This window comes from Myotis daubentonii, chromosome 13 (genome assembly GCF_963259705.1).
Source record: "Myotis daubentonii chromosome 13, mMyoDau2.1, whole genome shotgun sequence".
In the NCBI taxonomy this organism is placed as follows: Eukaryota; Metazoa; Chordata; class Mammalia; order Chiroptera; family Vespertilionidae; genus Myotis; species Myotis daubentonii.
Window position 1 is genome coordinate 35158931 of NC_081852.1, and position 15496 is coordinate 35174426.

The 15496-nt window shown below is 40.8% G+C and overlaps 1 protein-coding gene and 1 pseudogene across 2 annotated transcripts in view; one reads left to right on the forward strand and one right to left on the reverse strand.

Moving 5' to 3' along the window:
* The window catches only part of PRKG1 (protein kinase cGMP-dependent 1), a 1080615-nt gene that overhangs the window by 260871 nt on the left and 804248 nt on the right, over nucleotides 1-15496 (reverse strand). The window lies entirely within an intron of this gene.
* On the forward strand, nucleotides 2381-2526 carry LOC132215047 (small nucleolar RNA SNORA48; annotated as a pseudogene).

Genomic DNA, 15496 nt, shown 5'->3' on the forward strand with positions numbered 1-15496 from the left:
TAGTTTGGTACAGTCAGCATTAGCATCATGACTTTCCTTGCTGAGGATTAATGACAGTAGCCACAATGATAACAGAGAACGGTAACAGTTCTAATTACTGATATTCATCTTAGGAGGGTGAGCGGCTGTTAAAACATCTCTTTAGAAGTGAGAGTTCAGTCACATATCTTTTTTTCAACAAATGGGAAAAGCTTTCATGCTAATTAGGAAGGAAGATTGCAAATTCAAATGTCAGTCAGAGTGCACCGTGATTGTTCTTCATTTACTTTTTTTCTCTCTCCCACCTTAAACTTCCTGGCCCTTAAGCTTTTTTAAAAAGCTCACACTACATTTAAACAGGAGCCATAGGAGGCCTCCTGGTTTCCACTTAAAACAACCCTTCCCAGTTCAACAAGGGAAGTTTCTCATTTATTTGTTCTTGAAAAATGAAATCTGTTTCCTAAACGTTGTCAGGAACTCCTATGCCTAGAAAGCCACTGTCTATTCATTGTTCTCTTAAAGCACATGATGTAATGACCAGAAAGGAGTCCAGAGAAATAATGTCTTGTCCACTGCTTCATAATCAGCCATAAACACCCTCAGCAAATGACAACTTCTTGGCAAGCAAGTCCATCATTTCATCTACAAAATGACAAAGCTGGAATTGGTGGTGTTTCCTAAATTCTCCAGACCATGTGAGTCACCCAGGCTGTTGTGGGGCAAATGGACTGTGACTACGGTTTGTCAAACTCAGTATCAGAACCTCCAGGTCAGAGAATATACTGATTAGATTGGAGTGAAATGTAACAGACTGTTTCCAGGACCCTGGACAGCAAGAGGCAGGAGAGTGTTCAGGACCAGGTGGAACTGAACTTCCTGCCAGGTAAGGATGCACCCTCTTGAGGATGTATTTGGTTCACAAACCAGAAGAGCACAACACCTGTGAACATTCCCTTGAATCGCGGGTTGCGAAATTTCTTCTGTAAAAGCCCACATTGTGACTACTCCAGGCCTTTGAGCCACGTAGTCTCTATTGTGACTACTTAGCTCTGACTGCAGCACCAAAGCTGTGTTAGACAATAAGTAAAGAAATGAGTGTGGCTGGCTGCCAGCCAAACTTACATTTGAATTTTCATATGGCATGAAGTGTTATTCCTCTCCTGATTTTTTTCAATCATTTAAAAATACAAACACTCATCTTAACTCATGGGCCCTACAAAAATAGTTAGTGGGCAGTTTGCTGATCCTGTATTAAACGGAAATGCTCAAATTGTAAGGCAACATCTTCTCAAATTACAATAGAAGCCAGATTGTCCAAGGACAGTCACAGAAGCAAGTGTCATCTTTTCAATCCTAGCAGGTTCTGTCCTGCCTCAAGTGTCACCAGCAGCCCTGCACATAGGAGGAGGGGGCCTGGGAAAGGCCACCGAGATGGGGTGTCCGGCCCTGCTGGATTTAGCTGCCCACTTTCACAAGGGTCCATTTCCTTCACTAAATAAATTGGGAATCTAGAGCACTTAAATGAATGTGTGTGTGCACGTGTGTGTGCATGACTGTGCATGTGTAGGTATGTGTGGGTTGTCTATACTGCCAACCTATACCCTATAGCTATTTAAAATACAGGATTCCACAGAGATCTAGTGAGTGGAATGTTTTTCTGAATTCTGTGAGTTGCTCTAGCAAATTCATCAAAGCTGATGGGGAACTTGAGGGAAACTCTGATTTACAGCCAATCATTCAGAAGTACAGGTAACAGCCTGAACTTATGACTGACATCTGAAATCCAAGTAGGGGGTTGTGGGAACCCCCATGGACAGCCAGTCAGTCAGAAGCACAGGTGACTATGGGGAGAGGGGGTGTGGGCAGTCCCATAGGACTGAACCCTTGACCTCTGGGATCTGATGCTACCTCTGGTTTCATAGTGTCAGGACTGAGCCAGCTAGCATTTCAAGAACTGGTGGCATGGGAACCCCCCTCCACATGAATTAGATTGGATCCAGGAACCCAAAATAAATGGACACAATATGGTACATCATCGACTGGAACATTATTCAGCCATAAAATGGAATGAAATTCTGATACACTCAGCTACAAAAGAGAATAAAATTTGGACACGTGCCACAACATAGATGAACCTTGAGGATATTATGCTAAGCATAATAAGACAGTCACAAAAGGACAGATATTGTACTCTTCTGATATGAAGTACCAAGACTAGGCAAATTCATAGAGACAGAAAATGGAATAAAGAGGCTCAGGAAAGAGTGGGAGTTATCGTTTAACTGGTACTGAGTTCCTGTTCAAGACAATGAAAAAGTTCTGGAAATGAATAGTGGTGGTGGTTGCAAAACAATGTGAATGTACTTGATGCCACTGAACTGTGCATTTAAAATGGCTAAGATACCCCCTGGTAATGGGCAAGGAGACACCTGATTGGTGGTGTTGCTCTTATATCAGTGAGGGGCAAAGCAGATGTACAGTCCTTAGTTCATCCTAGCTTGATGCCTGTATCGGTGGCCAGAGCTGTTTCATGCCTGAGGCACATAAAATAAAATAAAAATAAATAAAATAAAATGGTTAAGATGGTAAAATTTATGTCATATATATTTTACCACAATGAAAAACAGATTTAAAATAAAATAAAGAAAAGGTTTCTGGCCTCCTCCCTTAGATTTATTTCAGCAGTTCTGAGGTGTCCAGATATCTGTATTTTAAGCAACGGCCCCAAGTGAGTCGTATGATCTGGCCTATTTCAGAAACTAATGCTGGAGTAAAGGTCTAGCACAGATTGCACATTCATGGTGCAGTTAGGGTCTGCCCTTCTCTAGGGCTGTTACATGACCCTGTCTAGTTTATACATATACAATGTGTTTTCTGAAGTGATATCATCAGATAGAAGTACAAACCAATATTAACAGTAAAAGGTGAGATAAGGTTGTTGACTATGAGGTCCTGGAAGCAAGAACGCTTCTAGAAGTGATACTCAGTGTGGGGAGGGCGGGGCCACCAACTCTTATGCCAGGCAAGAAATATCCAGGGAAAATGGGCCCTGGGCTGTCAGTCTATAAAGAACTGATATGACCAGAGGGCAGGACAGAAGGACCATTCCGCTGGTGCTTTGCAAACACGGTGGCAAGTCTGAAACTCTGGGAAACTCAGCATCACACAGAGCAAGTAAACCTACGGTAATCAGGGACGAGGAGGCTCTGTCTGAGCAAAGAGGTTGGGCAGGCCACACTTCTATGACAGCTTAGCTCTAAACAGTAGTGACAGCTGTGCACCAAAGGGCAGCCTTTCTTGGAATAAACTGCTCAACAGCATCTCTTGGCACAAATAGCAATCCCCATCATCAGCACCAGCTTTGAATATGAAAGACCAAGCTGGCCGTATCAATCCTGCTATGGGTCATACACTGAAAGAAGCTATTATCCTCTTCATTACCTTTTCTACGCCCAAACCCATACTCCTCTGAGCTGAATTTCTGCTACCTCCCTCGTGTTCCTCACTGTTCATCCACTCTTGTGACAGGTTCTCTGGCCCAGCTTTCAGTTCAGATTTGTCCTAATGCCAGTGTCATCCTGTAATTCTGACTGCTGCATATTTCTGACCGTAGTAAGTTTCTTTCCCAAATCTTTTATTTTGCACGGAAATATTTTTTAAATATGCTCAGAGGGATATACTGATGTATATGATATGTATTATATCATGTTATTAAATTATTAGGAAACATTTGGATGGAATAAACAATAAATGACAGTAAGAGCTAACAATATATTCTCGTTTTGTGCCAGGCATTATGCTGTCCATTATGTGGATATTACATTTAATATTTAAAAACAGCGGTTTCTAGTCTGACATCTAAAGGGCTTGGAAATCATCACTCTCATCTTCACAAGAAAAGAAGCTGAGCTAAAAATCAATTTTTATTATATTCATCAGAAAAGTGAGGACATGGGGCCATTTGTTGCTCTGAAGACTGCAGAGATGGACAAGGGGATACAGAGATCCACAGGTACCAAGGGGAGCATATGCCCCCAATCCTAGATCCAATGCCAGCAGGAACACTTTAACCTGTCATCGATGAATTGCTAGAGGCTCACTGTGGACTAGCTTGGGAGTTAAAACTCCTAGGAGGCCTGGTCATGTGGGGGAGGAGAATTCCTTACATTTTCATGAGTTTTACCCCCAGGAACTCTAACAGTTTCTCGCTCTAAAGATAGGAGCAAAATTCCCTGTGCTTCTCTCAGGGGCAGAGCAAAAGTACTGTCATCATTTTTTAAAAATCTTTATTGTTCAGAGTATTACAGTTCTCCTCTCCCCCCCCCCCCATAGCTCCCCTCCACCTGGTTCCCACCCCAATCCAGTCCCTTGCCCCCCCCCCACTGTCCTCATCCATAGGTTTAAGCTCTTTGTCCAGTCTCTTGCTGCACCCCCACACCCCCTCCCCCCTCCCAGAATCGTCAGTCCGCTCCCTTTCCATGCCCCTGATTCTGCTACACTCATCAGTCTGTTCTGTTCATCAGATTTCCTATTCATCTTATTTCTAGATTCACTTGTTGACAGATATGCACCCATTGTCACTTTGTTGTTCATAATTCTTTGTCTTTACCTTTTTCTTCCTCTTCTTCTTAAAGAATATCCCTCAGCATTTCATATAATACTGGTTTGGTGGCGATGAACTCCCTCAGCTCTTTCTTGTCTGTGAAGCTCTTTATCTGACCTTTAATTCTAAATGATAGCTTTGCTGGGTAGAGTAATCTTGGCTGTAGCTTCTTGCTATTCATCACTTTGAATATTTCTTGCCACTCCTTTCTGGCCTGCATAGTTTCTGCTGAGAAATCAGCTGACAGTCATATGGGTACTCCCTTGTAGGTAACTAACTGTTTTTCTCTTACTGCTTTTAAGATTCTCTCTTTGTTTTGAACTATACTCAGAGCTTTCTGTTCTCCTTAACAAGGCCTACCCTTGAGGGAAACTGTTTTACTAGAGCCTAAAGGGGTTTTCACCAACCTCGCTAAAGAAAATACTCAACTCTAGCTCTCTCTAGCCTTTGATGTGGGGGGAGAGAATTACTGAACTCAGGCTCATTCGAAGACAACAAATCCCCTGCCCTTCACACCTCACCACCTGTGATGGCTAATTTTATCTGTCAACTTGACTGGACCACAGGGTGGCCAGATATTTGGCTAAACATTATGTCTGGGTGTGTCTGTGAGGGTGTTTCTGAATGAAATGAGCACTTGAATCAGTGGGATCAGTAAAGGAGTTCATTCTCATATACATCTATATATATACATACATATGTATACACACACATACGTGTGTGTGTGTGTGTGTGTGTGTGTGTGTTTGTGTGACACCATCCAATCAGCTGAGGGCTAAATAGAACAAAAAGGCAGAGAAAAGAAGAATTTGGCCCTTCCTGCCTTACTGGTTAAGCTGGGACATCAATCTTCTGCTCTCAGCACTCCTAGTTCTCAGGCCTGAAATATCCACCACTGGCTTCCTTGGTCTTTGGGTATTCATGTTTGCAATGAATTACACCACTGGCTTTTCTGTATCTTCAGCTCATAGACAGCAGGTCGTGGATGTCTCAGCCTCCATAATTCATATTCCCTTTCTTTCTTTCTTTTCTTTCTTTTTTTCTTTCTCTCTCTCTCTCTCTCTCTCTCTCTCTCTCTCTCTCTCTCTCTCTCTCTCTCTCTCTCTCTCGTCTCTCTCGTCTCTCTGAGTGTGTATGTGTCCCAACATGTTTAGTTGTTGCTATTGGTCCCGCTCCCCTGGAGAACCATAACAGAGCTCCTGTATAATAACTGGGATTACAGCTAAAAGACTGCAAGTCTCAGGACCTCTTTAAGAAGGAGTTGAAGAGTACACTAGAGGAAATTTTAGTTTTGACACCAGATCTATAGAAAACAGTAACCACAGTCTAACTCTTATTCTAATTAACATAAAACCTTCCATTAAAGGCCTATCTGCCTCATTTCTTTTTACCCAATACAACATATCTGGCTTTCAATTAAAAAATCACTTTAAATATAAAGACACTCATAGATTAAAAAGTTAAGGGATGGAAAATGACATACCGTGCTAACAATACTCAAAAGAAGCTGGAGTAGGTATATTAATTTCAGGTGAAATGAACTTCAAAACAAGAAAAAATATTTAGGACTAAAGAGGGACATAACTAAGTGATAAAAGCATCAATTCTCCAAGAAGACATAATGATCCTTAATATGTACATGCTTAGTAATAAAGCATCAAAATACATGAAGCAAAAATGGATAGATCTGCAAGGAGAAAGAAATGAATCTACTAATATAATTGGAGATTTCAGTATCCCTGCATTAGTAACTGACAGATCCAGCAGTCAGAAATTCAGTTGAACTGAACTGAACATCAATCAACGGGATCAACTGACATTTACTAAATAATTCATCCAACAACAATAGAATATACATTTTTCTCAAGCTCACATTAAACATTCACTAAGATATACTAGAGTCTGGGTGTAAAACATATCTTAACAAATTCAGAAGTATAGCAAGCATACAAAATATGAGCTTAGGCTACAGAACTAAGCTAGAAATAAAAAAAAAGAACAATTCCCTTGCAACTGCAAAAAAAAAAAAAGAATAAAATACCTAGGAATAAACTTAACAAAGGATATGAAGAGCCTATATACTGAAAACCACAATGCACTATTAAAAAGAGACTGAAAAAGATATGATATAATGGAAAGATGTTCTGTGTTCATGGAGTGACATCAATATAGTTAAAATGTCCATATTACCCAAAGCAATATATAGATTTAATGCAATCCCCATCAAAATTGCAATGACGCCGAAACCGGTTTGGCTCAGTGGATAGAGCGTCGGCTTGCGGACTGAAAGGTCCCAGGTTCGATTCCGGTCAAGGGCATGTACCTGAGTTGCGGGCATATCCCCAGTAGGAGATGTGCAGGAGGCAGCTGATCGATGTTTCTCTCTCATCGATGTTTCTAACTCTCTATCTCTCTCCCTTCCTCTCTGTAAAAAAATCAATAAAATATAAAAAAAAATTGCAATGACATTTTTTAAAGAAACTAAAATAAATCACCAGATTTGTATGGAACCACCAAAGACCCCAAATAGCCAAAGCAATCCTCAGAAAAAAGAATGAAGCTGGAGGTATCACACTACTTGACCTCAAATTATACTACAGAGCAATGGCAATCAAAACAGCATAATATCGGCAGAAAAACAGGCACACAGAATAATGAAACAGAATTAACAACCGGGAAATAAAACCACACGTATACGGGCTGATAATTTTTGACAAAGGAGCCAAAACATATAATGGAGAAAACAAAACCTCTAGAATAAATGGTGCTAAAAGGTCACATGCAATAGAAGAAGCCAGCCTATAGTTTGTCCCCATGTACCAAGAAAAGTACTAAATTGCAAGTGTAGGAAATTTGGAAGATGGCTGCTAGAGGCAGTTATCGCCTCATGAAACAGGGTAATTGACAACAGTTCAACTCTCTGCCCAGGAAAGTTATTTGGAAAGTCAGATTTACAAGATTTTTCCTCTTGTTTAGAATATTTCTTCAAAGGTTTGGCCTTTGTTATATCTCCCTGGGACAGATAAAGAAGACAAGAGAGATGACAGAAGTGCATAAACCTCATTCCTTCTGTATGATCATCCAGCCCTTGGCTCCCACACCTGCTTTGCCTCCTCCTCGATTTTGCGTCCTTGGGATCCTCTACCAGAAACCACTGTAATATATTTTCAGAGAGCAGGCATGGCCTCTTGTGTTGCAGAGCGCACGCTCCCTATCCTTGACATATTTGCATTCAATTTGTGGTGATAGCATCCAAATGTGAAACCAGAGTTGTGTTTCATTCACTGAATCATCATGTAGCACAAACCTATTAAAAACCTACTCAGACCATTCAGTCAACAAATATGTATTAATTTATGTAGTAATTTCAGGCTTAATTCTCGTGCAAACCCTTTCCCTGATGGAAATTGGAATAGAATCTGAGACACATCCTACCCTTGAGGTACCTGCAGGAAATTGGGAAACAGGCAAGTTCCAAGGAACATAGGGGCAAAGGGATTAAGGGGAAAACAAATTGTAGAAAGGAATGAAGGGGAAACAAACAGGAAGAGGATAATGCAGAGTTAGCCAGAGTAAACTTCTAAAAAAAAAAGACTTGTTATTAAAAAACATGTTTGGAAGCGGAGAGAAGCGTCAGGGATAGCCCACTGCTCTCACATTAGAGTTAACGATTCCTGGAAATGTAAACTGATTTGCACAAAATCATCCAGAGCCAAGAGAAAAGGCAGAATGATGCTACACTAAAGGCCTGTTTACAAGACAAACCTTGTTACCTTTATTAAAATAATAATTTTTAGCTGTAAGTCATAAAAGAGAATGGTGGCTCTTCCCAGGGGACTGAGAGAAGCTCACAGACCTCAGATAACTGAGCGAGCACACAGGATGCGTGCTAACCGGAGGAATCCTCTCTCTCAGGGCTGCTATCTCACGAAAGCCTTGGCAGGTCACAGGTCCCTCCTCATTAACATTGACTGACATTTGATGAATGTTCAAGCCTGAAATACTTGCCCGCCCTGCTTCAGAGCCTTATCTTTCAGGAAACAGCCTTGCAGCCACTGCCCTAAGAAACTGTGTGATTCCTTCTCTGCAGGGGCTGGGAGGGTGCCTTCTTGTGGGTTTCCAAGGGAACGCGTCGTTCCACTCTGGGGAGACATGGAACGGAATGCCTGCACCACCCCCTGCTCCGAGCTGTTTGCTGACTCTCCATCACAGATAGGTTTTGCATTTTGTGACTGAAACTGGTTAGCTACTTACTTGTGTGCTGTAAGCGCAAGTGGGCCTCTATTCTTCACTGACTTATGTCTTAGATGCCTACTCTGTACAAGCCCCTGAACTAGGTATTTTGGCAGCCATGCCTCAGATGAAAAAATAAAGAAAAGAGTTTTGCAAATCTTCAGTCATGCTTTCGTTTAACCAGAGGACTTTGTCTCGTTCAGACCAGGTGTTTATCACTGTGCTCTGCTAAAGGAAGTCAGGGCTCATCATGATCGGCTCCAATACCATCAAATGCCACTTGGCAAATGGGATCTCACACATATGCTGAAGCAGGCCACTAATTCATAGTTCTGCGCAAATTCGCTGTTTGTTTCCAAACCCCGTAAACGACAGCAAATTGCAAGTACCGAGCAGGTTTATAAATTCCTATGTAGCAAGCGTTTCAAGCACTTTCTATGAAGGCTTTCTAGAAAGCTGATTTATTACAGATTGGCTTCCTATTTGCAGAGTGCATACATTTTAATGAATTGCAGGCAGCATGGAGCAAAGCATACATATTCTGGTGCTAAAAGGACTAGAAATGTCTTGTGTTGGAGCTTGCAGATCGCACAAAATGGATTCCTGTCATAAATTAAAAACACTCCCGGGGGCGGGGAGGGGAGGACAAATAAACATTTTCAGAAGGAAGTACCTATTTGTAAGAAAGAGTGGAGATGGGGAAAAGAATATTTTTGTTTGTTTGTTTTTAAATTTATCCCACAAATTTTCAAGATGCAATGCAGCCTATTAATGACAGGTGCTGGTTCCAGTGTCAGATGGGTGGGGTAAAATACTTCCCCACTTATTTAGCTGTATTACCTGTGCCTCAGTTCCCCCAACTGTAAATTGGGAAGAATAAAAGTATTTACCTCAGATGGTACTAAACAGAAGCCTTTAGCCTGGCACAGAATTAACCTGAACAACTAGAAGGTATTAGCATTGTTTTTCTCTGCTGCTTATAGGCACCCAGTGGGAAAAAAATACCATATAGTTCTTGCTTTTAAAGAAACTTATGATTTAGAGGCAAATCTTCACTAAAGCAATTGAACAAGCACTTATTTCTTCCACATAATGATAAATAAATTAATCTAGGAGATAGAGGAGAAGAAATTCCCTAGAGAGAAAGAAGTGAACATGATTGAGGCTCAGAACTACAATGGTTCTAGTTGACAATATAATTACACAGAATATCAGTTAGGCAGAAGTAAAAAAATCAATATTATTTAAACATCAAATCAATGCAGTTAAGTATCTATAATATCCTATGTTAACTTAAAGTCACCCCTTCAGAGATAACTTTCCTAACCACCCACGCTAAAAAGTAGTCCACCGGTCCCTTGCACGCTCTACCATATTATCCTATTTTATTTTCTTCACACTTTCAGCAAAGTTTCCTTAGTGGCATCACATCTATGAATTACAGCCATTTCTCAGTCTCTACACTACTGACAGGACTAGATGATTGTCAAGTAGTATTCCACTGTGTGAGTGTACCATACTCTGTTTATCCATTCACCAGCTAATGGATATTTGATTTGTTTCTAATTTTTGGCTATTATGAGTAACACAGCAAGGCACATTTTTGAAAAAGTTTTTGTGCAGGCACGTGTTTTCAGTTCTCGTGGGAAAACACCTAGGAGTAGAGTTTCTGGGTCACATGGTAGCCCTATTCTTGTATTTCACATTTTGAGGCATTGCCAAACAGTTTTTAAAGGAATCTGAACCATTTTACAACCCCACCAGCAATATTCAAGAGTTGTAATTGCTCCACATCTTTGCCTACATTTGCTATTACTTATCTTTTCTTATTCTAGCCATCCTAGTGGGTATGAAGTGGTATGTCACCAGGGTTTGAATTTTTATTTTCCTAATAACTATTAATGTTAAGCATCTTTGCATTGTTTATTGGCCTTTTGCATTTCTCTTTTGGAAAAATATCTATTCAAGTCATTTATTTTAAAACTAAAGTACTTACCTTTTCATTACTGAGTTGTAAGTGTTCTTTATATATTCTATATCCTCTGATGGTTAATTTTATGTGTCCATTTAGTTGGCCATGGTGTCTAGATATTCAGTTAAACTTTATTCTAGATTTTTCTGTGAAGGTACTGTTGTGCATGAGATTAATGTTTAAATTGGTGGACTTTGAGTAAAGCTGATTACCCTCCATAAAATGGGTAGAATTCTTCCAATCCATTCAAGGTACTAATAAAACAAAGACAATTATTATTAACTATATTCCCTATGATGTACTTTACCTTCCTGTGGCTATTCTGTAACTGCTGATTTGTACTTCTAAATCCCTTCGCCATTTTCACCCAACCTCTCCCATCTGGCAAATGTTAAAATGTTCTCTGTATCTGAGTCTGTTTCTGTTCTGCTTGTTTGTTTGTTTTGTTTTTCAGGTTCCATATATAAGGGAAATCATCTGGCACTTGTCTTTCTCTCTCTGACATATTTCATTTAGTGTAATACCCTTTGGGTCTATCCATATGGTTCCATGTGGCAAGATTTCATTATTTCTTACGGCTGAGTCATATTCCATTGTATAAGCACCAGTTCTTTATTCATTTATCTACTGATGGTGCCAGACGGGTACTGGATTTATCAGGGTGATCATTCTGTAAGTTATATAAATGTCTAATCATGGGGTTATATACCTGAAACTAATAGAATATTGTACATCAACTGTAATTTAAAAAGAAATAACATAGTATAAAATAAAATAAAACAAAGAGATTTCTCTTGAGCAAAAAGGAATACTGCCAGAAGACAACCACTGGACTTGAACTACAAAATCAGCTCTAGTGTGGTCTCCAGCCTACTAGACCATTCTGTAGATGTCTAAATTGCCAGTTGTCATCATTACATGAACCAAATTCCTTAAAATCAATCATTCAGTCAATCAATCTCTCTCTCTCTCTCTCTCTCTCTCTCTCTCTCTCTCTCTCTCTCTCTTCCTCTCTCTTCCTCTCTTTACACACACACACACACATACACACACACACGTACACCCTACTGCTTCTGTTTTTCTGGAGAACCCTAATACAAGCCCCTTATTGCTTACATGATTTACAAATGTGTTCTCCCATTTCATATTTACTTCTATAATAGGATAAGATATAAAACTACTAATATGAAATTGAGAATTTTTGTCTTTATTGTTTAATCTCTCCATAGTGCCACAACGTACACACACATGGGCTCACATGCACACCTCCTGTTCTTAACCTTTCAAAAGTAGCCATTTGTCCAATAGAAGGGAAGACCCTAAACCAGGGGTGGGCAAACTTTTTGACTTGAGGGCCACAATGGGTTCTTAAACTAGACCGGGGGGCCGGAAAAAAAGCATGGATGGAGTGTTTGTGTGAACTAATATAAATTCAAAGTAAACATCATTACATAAAAGGGTACGGTCTTTTTTTTTTTTTTTTTTAGTTTTATTCATTTCAAACGGGCCGGATCCGGCCCGCGGGCCGTAGTTTGCCCACGGCTGCCCTAAACAAACCAGGGAAATCTAAACAGGCAGTTAAACTTCAAATTCAGAGTAAAGCAATTCAGAAAGAACAGATTCTCTGGATTCCCTCCAGTGTGGCTTTGACTGGCAAGAACCAAATCTAAAGGAAGGGAAGAAAAAGTTTAATAATAACAGATTTCACAGAAAACTAATAATGTTCTTGTCTACTCCATCAGTTTCTTTCCTGAAGGCTCCAGGCCCGTTTAGAGTGGCAAAAATAACTCCAATAACTCAATCAAATGCAGGGTGTTTCCCCTGGTTTACAGCTAGAGAGGATGCAAAGGGATCTGGGAAGGGTAACCATGAACATGGAATCCTCAAAGAACAGCTGCACCGCCAAAGCAATGAAATATTTCATCAGCTCTGCTGGACCTTGCAGCAAGGAGGCGTGCCTGTTACATTACCCTCCTTCTCCAATGACGGCCCCTGGACTATGTCATGTGATACTTGCTTCCTACCATATTAGCCAGCAATGGTGAGTTGAAAAATGTTTTCTACCTTTGTCTTTTCTCTATTTTTACTTTCTCATCATGTCCTTCTCAAGAATTCAGGAAGTCTGAGCAATGTTAAACCGTCTAAGACCTGTCAGGGCCATAATGGTTTAAATATCCAGTAAACAATACCATAAATAAATGCACCACTCGAGGAACACAAAACAGAACATTATATAGGCTGAAATGTGTCAAAGATCCAATCACACAAAGTTGCAGACCCATAGGTAGAGAGCTCTTTAAAAGCTGGTGAAATCCAGAGGGTTTGTTTTTTTTTAACTCTAAAACCATCAAATCCTATGTTTTAATGAGAAAACTGGACATGAAATATATTTCAATACAGTGGGGCCTTGACTTACGAGTTTAATTCGTTCTGAGACCGAGCTCGTTAAGGAGTTCGTTAACTCAAATTACTCTGTCAAATCAATGCAAAAAATCGGCCGAGAGAAAGCTGGTATCTCAAAAAACTCGTTAGTCGGGACACTCGTAAGTCAAGGCCCCACTGTATAAGAAAAGAAGTGTTTATATATGGCTTATTTTCCACTTACATATCAGAAGATTTAAATCTAGACCCATATCCCACTTCTATTCACATAAAGGAAAAATAGGCTATACCACGTGGTGAAAAGTGAATCTGTTGACTTTATTTATTCTTCAATCTTGCATTTTCAATGAAATAGTTTTCCTTGAGTTACCTAAACCTTTTCACCCTTGTTGGTGAAGCATAACCGTTACTCAAATTGATGTTCAAGCACTCTTCGTGACATGACACCAGATTAATTCCTGCTCCTCTTCTCTATAAGAAAATGTTTCTATTTGTCAGTTTCTTTAAAGATGTGAACACAGTCCCAATATTTGGAGACATATTAGACAGAGGTTATTCACAGTGACTTTCTCCCATTGTGCTTGGGTAGCTAATCATTAAAGAGAGCTATTTCTCAGATGGAGATTAGCTAGGGGTTATTCCATCCATTTGAAAAATGTAATTCAACAATAGTGACTAATCCTGTGTACATAAAGGAAGAAGGAAGGGGTGTTCAGTTGTTTAGTGAGAAAGAAGAGATTAGATCTTATCTTATATAATCTCACAGTTCTGTTTTGTTGTTGTTGTTTTTTTCATTGACCCATGGTACATTGTAGACCCTAAAAATAGACCCAATACTTGATTACTTTCTATACATGTTTTACTATAATACAAAGGATAGTCTATAGGTTAATGAAACCAGTTTATAAAGTCAAAACTTTCTATTCCTTACATGTACCTAAAATGTCTTCTATAATTTATTTTATAAACTGCAAAATGGATTCTCTAGCAAACTAAATCCAGCAGCTCTAACATGATTTCTGATATTTATTCAGACTTGAGCAGATATGAAATAAGAAGAGCATACTACATTGGCAATAAAGGTGAATATTTAGAGAATCAAGTAATTATTTCAATGTGTCTTGCAAAACACAACCTAGAAAAATGTTTGGACACTGTGCTTGACCTAGATAAGCCTTTCATCAAGAACCTCTTTATGCCCTAACCGGTTTGGCTCAGTGGATAGAGCGTCGGCCTGCAGACTCAAGGGTCCCAGGTTCGATTCCGGTCAAGGGCATGTACCTTGCTTGCGGGCACATCCCCTGTGGGGAGTGTGCAGAAGGCAGCTGATCGATGTTTCTCTTTCATCGATGTTTCTAACTCTCTATCCCTCTCCCTTCCTCTCTGTAAAAAATCAATAAAATATTTTAAAAAAAAGAACCTCTTTATATCTACACTAGAGGCCCAGTGCACAAAAATTTGTGCACTTGGGGGAGGGGGATCCCTCAGCCTGGCCTATGCCCTCTTGCAGTCTGGGACCCCTTGGGGGATGTCCACCTGCTGGCTTAGGACTACTCCCCAGGGGATCAGGCCTAAGCTGGCAGTCAGACATCCCTCTGGCAGCCCAGAAGCCTTCAGGGGATGTCCACTTGCCAGCAGGAAGCAGGCCTAAGCTGCAGTTGGACATCCTTAGCACTGCTGAGGAGGTAGGAGAGGCTCCCACCACCACCACTGTGTTGGCAGCCGTCAGCCTGGCTTGTGGCTGAGCAGAACTCCCCCTGTGGGAGCGCACTGACCACCAGGGGACAGCTCCTGCATTGAGTGTCTGCCCCCTGGTGGTCAGTGTGTGTCATAGTGACCAGTCATTCCCAGTTGTTCTGCTGTTAGGGTCAGTTTGCATATTACCCTTTTATTATATAGGATAGAGGTCTGGTGCATGAGTGGGGGTTGACTGGTTTGCCCTGAAGTGTGTCCTGGATCAGGGTGGGGGTCCCCCTGGGGTATCTGGCCAGCCTAGGTGAGGGGCTGAGGGCCATTTTCAGGCTGGCCACACCCCCTTCAGGGTGGGGGTTCCCGTGGGGTGCCTGGCCAGCCCAGGTGAGGGGCTGAGGACTATCTTCAGGCTGGCCATGTCCCCCGGCAACCCAAGCTCCCAGTCTCTCTCTTTTTTTTTTTTTCCTGGAATTTATTTATCTTCCATAAGTGAAACTCTGTAGCCTTGAGCGGAGCCCAGGTCCAGCCAGGGCAGGCAGGAAGCTTGGCTTCCTCCATCACCGGGGGCAACCCAAGCCTCCTGTTTGCTCCAGCTCCATGGTCGCCATCTTAGTTGGGTTAATTTGCATAGTTGC